At 46.4% G+C, this 12,617-nt stretch overlaps 1 protein-coding gene across 3 annotated transcripts in view; it reads left to right on the top strand.

Moving 5' to 3' along the window:
* The window catches only part of RAI1 (retinoic acid induced 1), a 130,737-nt gene that overhangs the window by 89,076 nt on the left and 29,044 nt on the right, over positions 1 to 12,617 (top strand). The window contains exon 1 of one of the 3 annotated variants that reach the window (XM_073648493.1): positions 4,111 to 4,245. The exons of the other annotated variants lie outside the window; for them this stretch is intronic. The gene's annotated coding sequence lies outside the window, so the exon portion shown is untranslated. Of the gene's footprint in view, positions 1 to 4,110; positions 4,246 to 12,617 lie in introns of those variants that run through there. 3 annotated transcript variants of the gene reach the window in all.

Here is a 12,617-nt window from a genome sequence, read left to right as displayed (position 1 = left end):
GGAAAAAAAAAACTAATAATTCTCACATCTGAGAATTTGTTACAGTTGCATCAATTGTGGGATTCAATCCAGACTCCTAGTTGATGATTTTTACCTGCACTGATACATTGAAACAAACTACAGAACAGGAGAGAGACCAATGCATTGCAGCAAACTGTCCGTAATGGGTTTGGATTTCAACATGAGGTTTGTTTTTTTTTCAGGCTGATAAATTTACGTAAAAGGAAAAAAAAAAGTTCCAAAATGCTAACCAATTTTTTTTTTCTCCTTTTTCATATCTAGGCCCTTTTTTCTGCATCAATCGATTCTGTAGTTAAATTTGAAGCCTCTTTATCAGCAGAAAGGATGTGTTCACTTAGGGATTTTTCAGGCTGATTATTCCCCTTTAAAAAACCTTTTCTCTTTTGAGCGGTTTTGTAAAAACAGGTTATTTTGCTTTGTTTTTATGCATTTTAATTATAACATGGGGTGTAGCAACGTATGCACCATTGGCACATTTTCCCATTCACAATCATTGTTTAATGTGGATTTTGCCAAAAAACTGCCGCGTCACAAAAATGCAACTGCAAACCCAAATGCATCAAGAATTGTTGCTGAATTTTACACAGGGGAAAAACCACGTGGAAAAACAAAAACAGCCCCATATACATTAGAGGCGTATTTTCCACATCAAAATCCACATCAAAAACCGCTTCAGATTCTTTGATGCAGATTTTGAAGCAGATCTGCTTCTAATTCCACTTAAATGAAAAAAAAATGGACATTTTGGATGTTGGGGGTGTTGAAGTGGGTCACATAATTATGGCGCTGGCTGGTCAGGTGCCGCTGAGAAAAGTGCATTCAGAATACGGCGAGGTCACATGACCAGGTCGCCGTTTCCCGTGGCTATGCATGAAATCGTGACTGGCTCCCTTCTACTCAAAATCTAAGAGGAACCTGATATAAATAGTCCGGCCTGAGCCGGGAGGCAGCGGATGAATAATTCATTTTGTGTGGGCTCTGCTCTCGCTGGGCAACCAGGCATATTAATAACCCATTTTTTGACCTGGAACATGGAAGAAGCAAATTTGGATCTTTTACAGATCTCTGGAGGGTTGGGCCCCCTTCCTGGTCGCCATGGTAACATCAGATGCAGAATCTGTCATGGCGGACGTCCTTAGGCCGCATTTCAGAAAAGTGTCTTTGTTGCCCGTAGCGACCAATCAGAGCTCAGCTCTCATTTTGTAAACTGCTCTGGTTAAATGTAAGCTGTGCTGTGATTGGTCGCCATGGGTAGCAAAGGCAGTGTAAGGCGTTTTTGATGAATCTGGGCTCCTTCTATGATACTTGGCCATTCTGGATATTACTCTAATCCCACATATAATGGCCTAGAGACAAATGCCCATCTGTCCCCGAACCTGAGCTTCAGACCTGTATCAGCAGAGAACCCCCTCTTAGACCACAGCCCATCTATCAGTATTGGGTCAGTATTCGGTCAGTATTTTTTCTCAGGAGTAGGAGCCAAAACCAGGCGTGAGTGATAAATGCAGATTTGGTGCATTGGTTTCTATTATTTCCTTTTCTCTGATTGTTCCTCAACTGGTTTTGGCTCCCACTCCTGAGAAAATATACTGACCGAATACTGACCAAATACTGATAGGTTTAATCGTCAGTCGCACAACTAACGATGAATGCACTCATTCTCTAAATAGAAGGCCCTAAAAGAAACAAATACCCACCAGTCCCATAACCTGAGCTTGGGTGATGTATCAGCCATAAAGGCTCCCTCTATGGTACATAACTTCACCTGTAAGTTAAATTTTGCAATAAATGCAGTAATTCCATAAAAATTACCTGAAAGAGACAAATGCCCACCAGTCCCAGAGCCTGAACTTGGACCCTCTCTTCAGAGACCCCATATCAGCCTAAAATGCTCCCTCTATGGCACATACACCCTTTCTGCAGGTAAAATCTTACAATGACTTCATTAATTCTCCAGAAAGCCCATCAATCCCAAGAACTGAGTTTTCTTCATTACGTTGCATGACCCTTGCATGAGTAAATTAATCCTCCATAGATTGACCTTAAAGAAACACATGCCTACCAGTATCAGAACCTGAACTTGGGCCTTCCCCTTCAGGGATCCAATGTTAGCCTTAAAGGCTCCCTTTATAGCACATAGGCCCAATCTTAAAAGTAAAACCTTACAATGGGTTTTCTAGTCCCCTGAAGAACGGCCTAAAGGAGACAATTACCCAAGAGTCCCAGGACATGAGCCTGTTCCTCAAAGACATAAAGTCTCCTTCCATCAGTCCCAGGACCTTAGTTTAGGCCCTATATCAGCAACAAAGTCTCCTTCCATCAGTCCCAGGACCTGAGTTTGGGCCTATATCAGCCACAAAGGCTCCCTCCATCAGTCCCAGGACCTGGATTTGGGCCTTTTATCAGCCACAAAGTCTCCTTCCATCAGTCCCAGGACCTGAGTTTGGGCCTATATCGGCCACAAAGGCTACCTCCATCAGTCCCAGGACCTGAGTTTGGGCCCTATATCAGCCACAAAGTCTCCTTCCATCAGTCCCAGTACCTGAGTTTGGGCCCTATATCAGCCACAACGGCTCCCTCCATCAGTCCTAGAACCTGAGTTTGACACTATATCAGCTATAAAGTCTCCTTCCATCAGTCCCAGGACCTGAGTTTTGGCTCTATATCAGCCACAAAGTCTCCTTGCATATGGTGCATGGCCCTTACAAAGAGTACTTTAACCTGGAGGAGACAAATGCCCTTCAGTTCCTTCAAATAAACCCTTCCACCAAAATCTTGTATACAGGTAGGTGATATTGAATATTAGTGCCAATATTCATACTACCAGGGGGAGAGGGCATTTTAGATATTAGTGTACCCGTGCCAGAGCGGGTCCTGCGCGCCGCGTCTCTCAATCTTCTACGTCTTCCGATACGCCATTATGTTACAGATAATTACAGCAATTCATTTTTCATCAGTAAGTAGCTCCTAAGTGCCCTGCGCGATCTCACGGGGTGGATCCTGACCATAAAATCTCCACACCACAAAGCATTTCCACATCCTCACTGCCAAGGCTGCTTCTCGCTCTGATCTCCCGGTGCCCCCCGTGATGCCCGCTCCATGCTAAGTATATAAAGCACGCAGCAAGCTGTGAGGAATATGACCGCATAATGGAATTATTAACAAAATGCTGTACGGAGACTGGATAGCCCCTCGTGGAAAGTCTGCACAGTACCAGGAACATGGAGGCAAACAAGGGATAGGGTATCTTTACACCTTAATTTTCCCTCACCTTTGTAGTTCTGGTAGGGGGTCGAAAAGAGTCGTACACCATGAACAACCTGGAAATAAATATTGTTTTTGCCGCAACCCTAACGGTGTCACAAGATAATTAAGGCAGTGTTGTTTGGCTTAAAAGGTTGTGTCATCAACTAAGGTGGGCATCGTTTTGCCATACTTATGGGTGTTGGGTGGTATTTAGGTATAATTGCACTCCAACTAATCTAATTTTCTCAGGGTAGAGGTTGTTTTGCTCTTAAAGGGGAGCTGTCATCAGATCAAAAGTGGCCAGTTTTTGCTCTTATTTTATTCCCGCTGTTACCCTGAGTACTCCTGTTTTGTTCTTTTCTCAATCCACCATACAGTTCCTGAGATATGGGCCTTTTTATTTAGTAATTCTTATGGTCTTTTCCAAGGGGCGTGGCTAACAGGGTATTAATGCAGCGCAGCCAAAAGACACGCCCCCAGAGAATCCCAGGAGACACGCCCCCAGGGGAAAGACCATAAAAATTAGCACTAAATAAAAGCCCATATCTCTGGAACCATATGGCGGATTTAAAAAAATAAATAAAAGAAATACTCAAGAGAGCAGCGGGATGACACAAGAGCAAAAACTGCTCACTTTTGACCTGGTGACAGGTCCCCTTTAAAACACCCCAAAAATGTATTTTGGAGTAGCTACTATGGCATCTAAACTGCTTTTATCTTGTGGGTAGGGCTAAAAGCCCTGCAGCTACAACCAATGGTATAATAGAAAGGAGTTGAAAAGTGGGTGGGGATTAAGCATACTGTGACCAATCAGATCATTGGGGAGGGCTTATAACAGCAGGGGGGGATGAGTGTGATGATCTTGTAGGAGGCAGCGACCACCAATGTGATGTTGGGTTTGGCTGCGCGTAACTTGGGAACTGTGTCGATGAGACCAATAAGAAGTCATAAGAGGCTGAGAAAAAAAGGAAGACGCAGGTAACAAAGCAGCACAGAGTGTTTTTGGAGAGCTGATTATGGGGGAAGGGACATGTCCAGGACAAGGCTGTGTGTGACAGGAGGAGGGTCATGATATGAGAAAGGACAAACCGAAAAGTGGGAAATCACAGACTAAGCTACAGGGTGGAAGGAGCAAGGTCCACAGCAGCACAAAGTATTTCAGGAGAAGAGTGTGCTGATGTTGTAGGAGGCCATAGATAAAGAGTTGCACAGTGGGAGGAGCAGGGTAGCCCTGCTGCACAGAGTATTTAAGGAGAGGATTGCATTGATCTTGAGAGGCCATAGACTGAGAGTTACATAATGGAAGGCGCAGCACAGAGTATGTAAGGAGAGCAGTGTACTGATTTTATGTGAAGCAATAGACAAAGATTTACAAAGTGGGAGGATCAAGTACCCCAGCAGCACAGAGTATTTCAGAAGAGGATTGCACTGATATTTTGGGAGACGATAGACTGAGAGTTACATAGTTGAGTTGAAGGTGTAGGGTGACCCAGCAGCGCAAAGTATTTCAGGAGAGGATCGTGCTCATAACAGAACATTACCTAGAGGATTGGATGGGGAAAGAATGACAGCAGCACTGAGTATTTAAGGAGAGGAGTAATAATAATTTTTATTTATATAGTGCCAGCATATTCCGCTGCACTTTACAATTAAGCAGGGACATATCCAAACAATAAAAGGAGTGCGCTGATCTTGTGACCATAAACATAGCAAAAGCACTGGATACTGCAGCAGCGCAGAGTATTTCAGGAGAGGGTTTTGCAGTGTCAGCTACCAGTGCAAGGAAAGTCTGCAATGGAGGAAGAGTAAGAGACTTGGCAGATGTACAGCAGATCAAGGAAGGACGGAAAACACAGACAGGAACCAGGCCCCGGAGGCCGAGGGGGAGTGCCTGAATGGGGTACACGAGGCTGCCGGATTAGAGGAAGGTTATTCTGCACAATCCTCATCTCACTTGCTCTGTCCTGTAGTCCATACACAGATGAATGCAGGACGGAACCATTGTACGAACGCGATCTGCGCGGATGAGACATGAGAATGGCCGGTGTCCACCCTGCATCCTGCACATGAAATCCCCCTCTCTTGGACTGTGGCCATCCATATTCCCAGCGTTCCTCCGGACTGGAATTGAGCTTCCGGATTTTTGGAGACATATAAGGGATCTTCTGTATCCTGCAGGCCTTCCCCGCACTCCTCTGCAGTTTAAGATTACGTTCCTTTTATCTGAATCTTAAAGGGACCATCTGTTTCCAAAGGATGTTAGAAAAAAAGACCCCGAGGAAAGGCACTTGTGAGACAGACTGGGGCTGAAAACCTCCTGACAAGAGACTGGTAACGGCTCGGGCCAGCAGACATAAGAAATAAGCATGGCCAGGAGCCCAAACATGTGACGCCTCGTGTCTGGTGTCCTCCAAACCTTTTAATGGAAGACAGATCTGACAGGCGCAGATTGCGGAGCTGTACTGATGATCTGCTGTTCTACTATACACCGCCATATGCATCTGTACCAAGAAACAATAGACCGACTGTACTGTGCAAAAGTTTTAGGCAGATGTGGAAAAAATGCTGCAGAGTAAGAAGCTTTCAGAAATACAAGGGTTAATAAAGAAAAGAGAAACCTAATCCCATCAGTATCTGGCGACTGCCCGTCGCCTCCATCATCAGTATTTGGTGACCGCCCGTCACCTCCATCATTAGTATCTGGTGACCGCCCGTCACCTCCATCATTAGTATCTGCTGACCGCCCGTCACCTCCATCATCAGTATCCGATGACTGCCCGTCACCTCCATCATCAGTATCCGATGACCACCCGTCACCTCAATCATCAGTATCTGCTGATCGCCCGTCACCTCCATCATCATTATCCGATGACCGCCCGTCACCTCCATCATTAGTATCTGCTGACCACCCGTCACCTCCATCATCAGTATCTGCTGACCGCCCGTCACCTCCATCATTAGTATCTGCTGACCGCCCGTCACCTCCATCATCAGTATCTGATGACCGCCCGTCACCTCCATCATCAGTATCTGCTGACCGCCTGTCACCTCCATCATCAGTATCTGCTGACCGCCCGTCACCTCCATCATTAGTATCTGCTGACCGCCCGTCACCTCCATCATCAGTATCCGATGACCGCCCATCACCTCCATCATTAGTATCTGCTGACCGCCTGTCACCTCCATCATCAGTATCTGCTGACCGCCCGTCACCTCCATCATTAGTATCTGCTGACCGCCCGTCACCTCCATCATCAGTATCCAATGACCGCCCATCACCTCCATCATTAGTATCTGCTGACCGCCCGTCACCTCCATCATCAGTATCCGATGACTGCCCGTCACCTCCATCATTAGTATCTGCTGACCGCCCGTCACCTCCATCATCCGTATCCGATGACCGCCCATCACCTCCATCATTAGTATCTGCTGACCGCCCGTCACCTCCATCATCCGTATCCGATGACCGCCCGTCACCTCCATCATCAGTATCTGCTGACCGCCCGTCACCTCCTTCATTATCTGCTGACCGCCCGTCACCTCCATCATCAATATCTGGTGATCGCCCGTTGCCTCCATCACCAGTATTTGCTGACCGCCCGTCTCCTCCTTCAGTATCTGGTGACTGCCCGTTGCCTCCATCATCAGTATTTGGTGACCGCCCGTCATCTCCTTCAGTATATGGTGACCACCCGTCACCTCCATCATCAGTATCTGGTGACCACACGTCACCTCCATCATCAGTATCTGGTGACCGCTTGTCGCCTCCATCATCAGATCAGTATCCGATGACCGCCTGTCGCCTCCATCACTTCTTCTTGTCACTTGTACACAGGTTGTGAAGAAGGTCGGCCGGAGATTGTACCAAACATCTTGGAGACCTGACCCCAGATCTTCAGTGTATGAGGCTTGTGCGGACCCTTCTGTCTCTTCATGTGATCCCAGACAGACTGGATGATGTGACATCCGGGCTCTGTGGGGCCGGATCATCACTTCCAGGACTCCTCTTTCTTAACGACATTGGCTGGATGTTGGGGGTCGTTGTCCGGCTGCAGAATAAATTTAAAGCCAATCAGATGCCTCCCTGAAGGTATTACATGATGGGTAAGTATCTGCCTGGATTTCTCAGCATTGAGGACACCATTAATCCTGAACAAATCCATGCCTCCATTTGCTAAAATGCCGCCCCAAACTTGCAGAACCCTCCACCTTCTCCACTGTTCCTCCAGCCCTTCAGGAACAATCGGCTTCTGTTATAGCCAAATATCTCCCATTTTAGCTGCTCAGTTGAGAGCATGTGGTGACATTTTTCTGCACCCTAGTTCCTATGTTTTTGTATATAATTGAGTCGCTTTGCCTTGTTTCCACGTAAAAGATAAGGTATTTTTTGGCCACAATTCTTCAATGAAGACGACTTTTGGCCAGACTTCTCCGAACCGTAGATGGGTGTAGTTGGGTCCCACTGGTTGCTATCAGTTCTGAACTGATGGTACTGCTGGACATCTACAAATTTCAAAGGGAAGTAACATGATGTGTCTTTCATCTGCTGCACTAAGTTTCCTTGTCCAACCACAACCTTAATGTTGCCCATTTCTTGGTGCTTCTCCAAAAAAAAGCTTGAACAGCACATGTTAAAACCCCAATCTGCTGTGAAAAATTTGCCTGGGAGAGACCTTGCTGATGCAGTATAACTATATTGTGTTTTGTTGCTCTTCTCAGTCTTGCCATTGTGTATGACCTGAATAATGAAACTTCTCTTCCATAACCTCACCCTTGTAGCAGAGTTTTTCTGTTTCTCATCCAGTTTTAACCCCCCTACACAGCTGTTTCTGTTTCAGTTAATGACTGTGTTTCAACCTATTTACGAAAATGATGATCATTATTACCTGTTTGGTAGAATTGGTTTTTCATACACCGGACTTTAATCCTACAAAATCCCTGACTGTGTACAAGTGACCTAAGATGAATAGGACCATCAAAGACATTTCTGCAAAAAAAAAAAAGGTCTGCCTCGTGTGAATCTTCCTTAAGGCTAAGTTCAGATGGCCATTGTCGAAAATTGTGGACATGACTTGCTGTCTGTGCCTGTCCGCGCCTGTCCACATAGTGAATGGGTGCCGGAGCTTATTCCTGTTGGCTAGCGCATGCTGCCAGTATTTTTTTTTCCATAGGGACCTGACGTAAGTCTGTAAAATTGCCCACAGGCCATTGCACTTCGACTAGCATGGGTCCATATTCCACATGGATAGAACACAGACCAAAAAACGTTTGTTCAAGAGGTAATTGACAATCTGTCTCTGTTGCATCTGTATCGAAAGGACATTGTCATATGTGATATTTTGTTCACCTTTGGTCATTTACCTCTGCAGACTATTTTTCCCTTTGCTCCTGGAGGTCAGCAGGAGGCACTGAGCGCTAACTCTCTGGTCATTTTACCTCTGCAGACTATTTTTCCTTTGCTCCTGGAGGTCAGCAGGAGGCACTGAGTGCTAACTCTCTGGTCATTTTACCTCTGCAGACTATTTTTCGTTTTGCTCCTGGAGGTCAGCAGGAGGCACTGAGCTCTAATTATTTTTTCCTCCACAGACAATTTTTTTTCCATTTTGCTCCTTTAAGTCAGCAGGCAGCACTGAGCGCTAACTCTCTGGTCATTTTTCCTCTGCAGACTATTTTTCCTTTGCTACTGGAGGTCAGCAGGAGGCACTGAGCTCTAACTCTCTGGTCATTTTTCCTCTGCAGACTATTTTTCCTTTGCTACTGGAGGTCAGCAGGAAGCACAGGGCGCTTATTCTCTGGTCATTTTTCCCCTGCAGACTATTTTTTTCCTTTTGCTCCTGAAGGTCAGCAGGAATCACAGAGCTCTTATTCTCTGGTCATTTTTCTTCTGCAGATTATTTTTCCTTTGCTACTGGAGGTCAGCAGGAAGCACAGGGCGCTTATTCTCTGGTCATTTTCCTCTGCAGACTATTTTCTTTTTATTACTGGAGGTCAGCAAGAGGCACAGACTATTTTTTCCCTTTCTTGATCCTGGAGGTCAGCAGGTAGCACTGAGCACTAACTCTCTGGTCATTTTTCCTCGCAGACTATTTTTCCCCTTTTTTGCTCCTGGAGGTCAGCAGGTAGCACTGAGCGCTAACTCTCTGGTCATTTTTCCTCTGCAGATTATTTTTCCCCTTTTGCTCCTGGAGGTCAGCCGGTAGCACGGAGCGCTAACTCTCTGGTCATTTTTCCTCTGCAGATTATTTTTCCCCTTTTTTGATCCTGAAGGTCAGCAGGTAGCACTGAGCGCTAACTCTCTGGTCATTTTTCCTCTGCAGATTATTTTTCCCCTTTTGCTCCTGGAGGTCAGCCGGTAGCACTGAGCGCTAACTCTCTGGTCATTTTTCCTCCGCAGACTATTTTTCCCTTTGCTCAGGGAGGTCAGCAGGTAGCCCTGAGCGCTAACTCTCTGGTCATTTTTCCTCTGCAGATTATTTTTCCCCTTTTTTGCTCCTGGAGGTCAGCAGGTAGCCCTGAGCGCTAACTCTCTGGTCATTTTTCCTCCGCAGACTATTTTTCCCTTTGCTCAGGGAGGTCAGCAGGTAGCCCTGAGCGCTAACTCTCTGGTTATTTTTCCTCTGCAGATTATTTTTCCCCTTTTTTGCTCCTGGAGGTCAGCAGGTAGCCCTGAGCGCTAACTCTCTGGTCATTTTTCCTCCGCAGACTATTTTTCCCTTTGCTCAGGGAGGTCAGCAGGTAGCCCTGAGCGCTAACTCTCTGGTCATTTTTCCTTTGCAGATTATTTTTCCCCTTTTTTGATCCTGGAGGTCAGCAGGTAGCCCTGAGCGCTAACTCTCTGGTCATTTTTCCTCTGCAGATTATTTTTCCCCTTTTTTGATCCTGAAGGTCAGCAGGTAGCACTGAGCGCTAACTCTCTGGTCATTTTTCCTCTGCAGATTATTTTTCCCCTTTTGCTCCTGGAGGTCAGCCGGTAGCACTGAGCGCTAACTCTCTGGTCATTTTTCCTCCGCAGACTATTTTTCCCTTTGCTCAGGGAGGTCAGCAGGTAGCCCTGAGCGCTAACTCTCTGGTCATTTTTCCTCTGCAGATTATTTTTCCCCTTTTTTGCTCCTGGAGGTCAGCAGGTAGCCCTGAGCGCTAACTCTCTGGTCATTTTTCCTCCGCAGACTATTTTTCCCTTTGCTCAGGGAGGTCAGCAGGTAGCCCTGAGCGCTAACTCTCTGGTCATTTTTCCTCTGCAGATTATTTTTCCCCTTTTTTGATCCTGGAGGTCAGCAGGTAGCCCTGAGTGCTAACTCTCTGGTCATTTTTCCTCTGCAGATTATTTTTCCCCTTTTTTGCTCCTGGAGGTCAGCAGGTAGCACTGAGCGCTAACTCTCTGGTCATTTTTCCTCTGCAGATTATTTTTCCCCTTTTGCTCCTGGAGGTCAGCAGGTAGCCCTGAGCGCTAACTCTCTGGTCATTTTTCCTCTGCAGACTATTTTTCCCCTTTTTTGCTCCTGGAGGTCAGCAGGTAGCACTGAGCGCTAACTCTCTGGTCATTTTTCCTCTGCAGACTATTTTTCCCCTTTTTTGATCCTTGAGGTCAGCAGGTAGCACTGAGCGCTAACTCTCTGGTCATTTTTCCTCTGCAGATTATTTTTCCCTTTGCTCCTGGAGGTCAGCAGGTAGCACTGAGCGCTAACTCTCTGGTAATTTTTCCTCTGCAGACTATTTTTCCCCTTTTTTGATCCTGGAGGTCAGCATGTAGCACTGAGCGCTAACTCTCTGGTCATTTTTCCTCTGCAGATTATTTTTCCCCTTTTTTTGCTCCTGGAGGTCAGCAGGTAGCACTGTGCGCTAACTCTCTGGTCATTTTTCCTCTGCAGATTATTTTTCCCCTTTTTTGATCCTGGAGGTCAGCAGGTAGCCCTGAGCGCTAACTCTCTGGTCATTTTTCCTCTGCAGATTATTTTTCCCTTTTTTTTGCTCCTGTAGGTCAGCAGGTAGCACTGTGCGCTAACTCTCTGGTCATTTTTCCTCTGCAGATTATTTTTCCCCTTTTTTGATCCTGGAGGTCAGCAGGTAGCCCTGAGCGCTAACTCTCTGGTCATTTTTCCTCTGCAGACTATTTTTCCCTTTGCTCAGGGAGGTCAGCAGGTAGCCCTGAGCGCTAACTCTCTGGTCATTTTTCCTCTGCAGATTATTTTTCCCTTTGCTCAGGGAGGTCAGCAGGTAGCCCTGAGCGCTAACTCTCTGGTCATTTTTCCTCTGCAGACTATTTTTCCCTTTGCTCAGGGAGGTCAGCAGGTAGCCCTGAGCGCTAACTCTCTGGTCATTTTTCCTCTGCAGATTATTTTTCCCTTTGCTCAGGGAGGTCAGCAGGTAGCCCTGAGCGCTAACTCTCTGGTCATTTTTCCTCTGCAGATTATTTTTCCCCTTTTTTGCTCCTGGAGGTCAGCAGGTAGCACTGAGCGCTAACTCTCTGGTCATTTTTCCTCTGGAGATTATTTTTCCCCTTTTTTGCTCCTGGAGGTCAGCAGGTAGCACTGAGCGCTAACTCTCTGGTCATTTTTCCTCCGCAGACTATTTTTCCCTTTGCTCAGGGAGGTCAGCAGGAAGCACGGAGCGCTAATTCTCCACGTCTCATCTCCTTTCCCTGTGTCAGCAGGTAACCTCAGGCGGAGTTGCTCGTCTGTGCTGCCTCTCACTCTCCGCTCTGATTGTTCTGCCACAAGCAGGTGTGGGAGTTACAGACCCCAGGGCAGAGGATGCTACACGGGTAGAAGTGTGTCAGCTTCACTCAGCCAGAGCTCGTCTGCTCAGACGTTCACCGTTTCAGCACCAGATCAGCCTGCAGCAGAAGGCAATTACTGGGGACTCAGACTGCGCTCCCTCCATCCCCCTCCTCCATCCAAAATGCACAGATGTTTACTCGCACACAATGCATACAACAGAGCGACTCTCTCATCAGGACCCATTGATTGCATGGAACCTTCTATTCTGTAGCCCGAGGCTTAGTAATAATCTGGTCAGTATTTGGAAGCCAGAAGTGGGTGTAAAAAAAAAAAAAAAAAAAAAAGATTTCATTCCTGATTTTGGCTACATTGAAAAATGGTACGATTATGGTTCACGATGTCTGTGGCAGATTTTCCGCTATATGTCATTTCTTAAAGGGACAGTCACAATGTCTGTTGCTGAAAAGTGAAATTTCCAGCAGCGTGACTGATCGGGAAGCTTTGTTTGTTTACATGCGTTCCCTGTACGTATCTCATCCATATAGAGCAGACGTGACCAATCAATCCTGCAGGGAGCGCATGTAAACCAACGACGCCTGTCACTGCCGCGTTTCATTACACTTGCAGGAGTAC

The sequence above is a fragment of the Phyllobates terribilis genome, unplaced genomic scaffold (assembly GCF_046119375.1).
Source record: "Phyllobates terribilis strain yellow unplaced genomic scaffold, ASM4611937v1 Scaffold_9__5_contigs__length_417890890, whole genome shotgun sequence".
In the NCBI taxonomy this organism is placed as follows: Eukaryota; Metazoa; Chordata; class Amphibia; order Anura; family Dendrobatidae; genus Phyllobates; species Phyllobates terribilis.
Note: the sequence above shows the minus strand (reverse complement) of the source record. Positions and strands in the feature narration are given on the sequence as shown.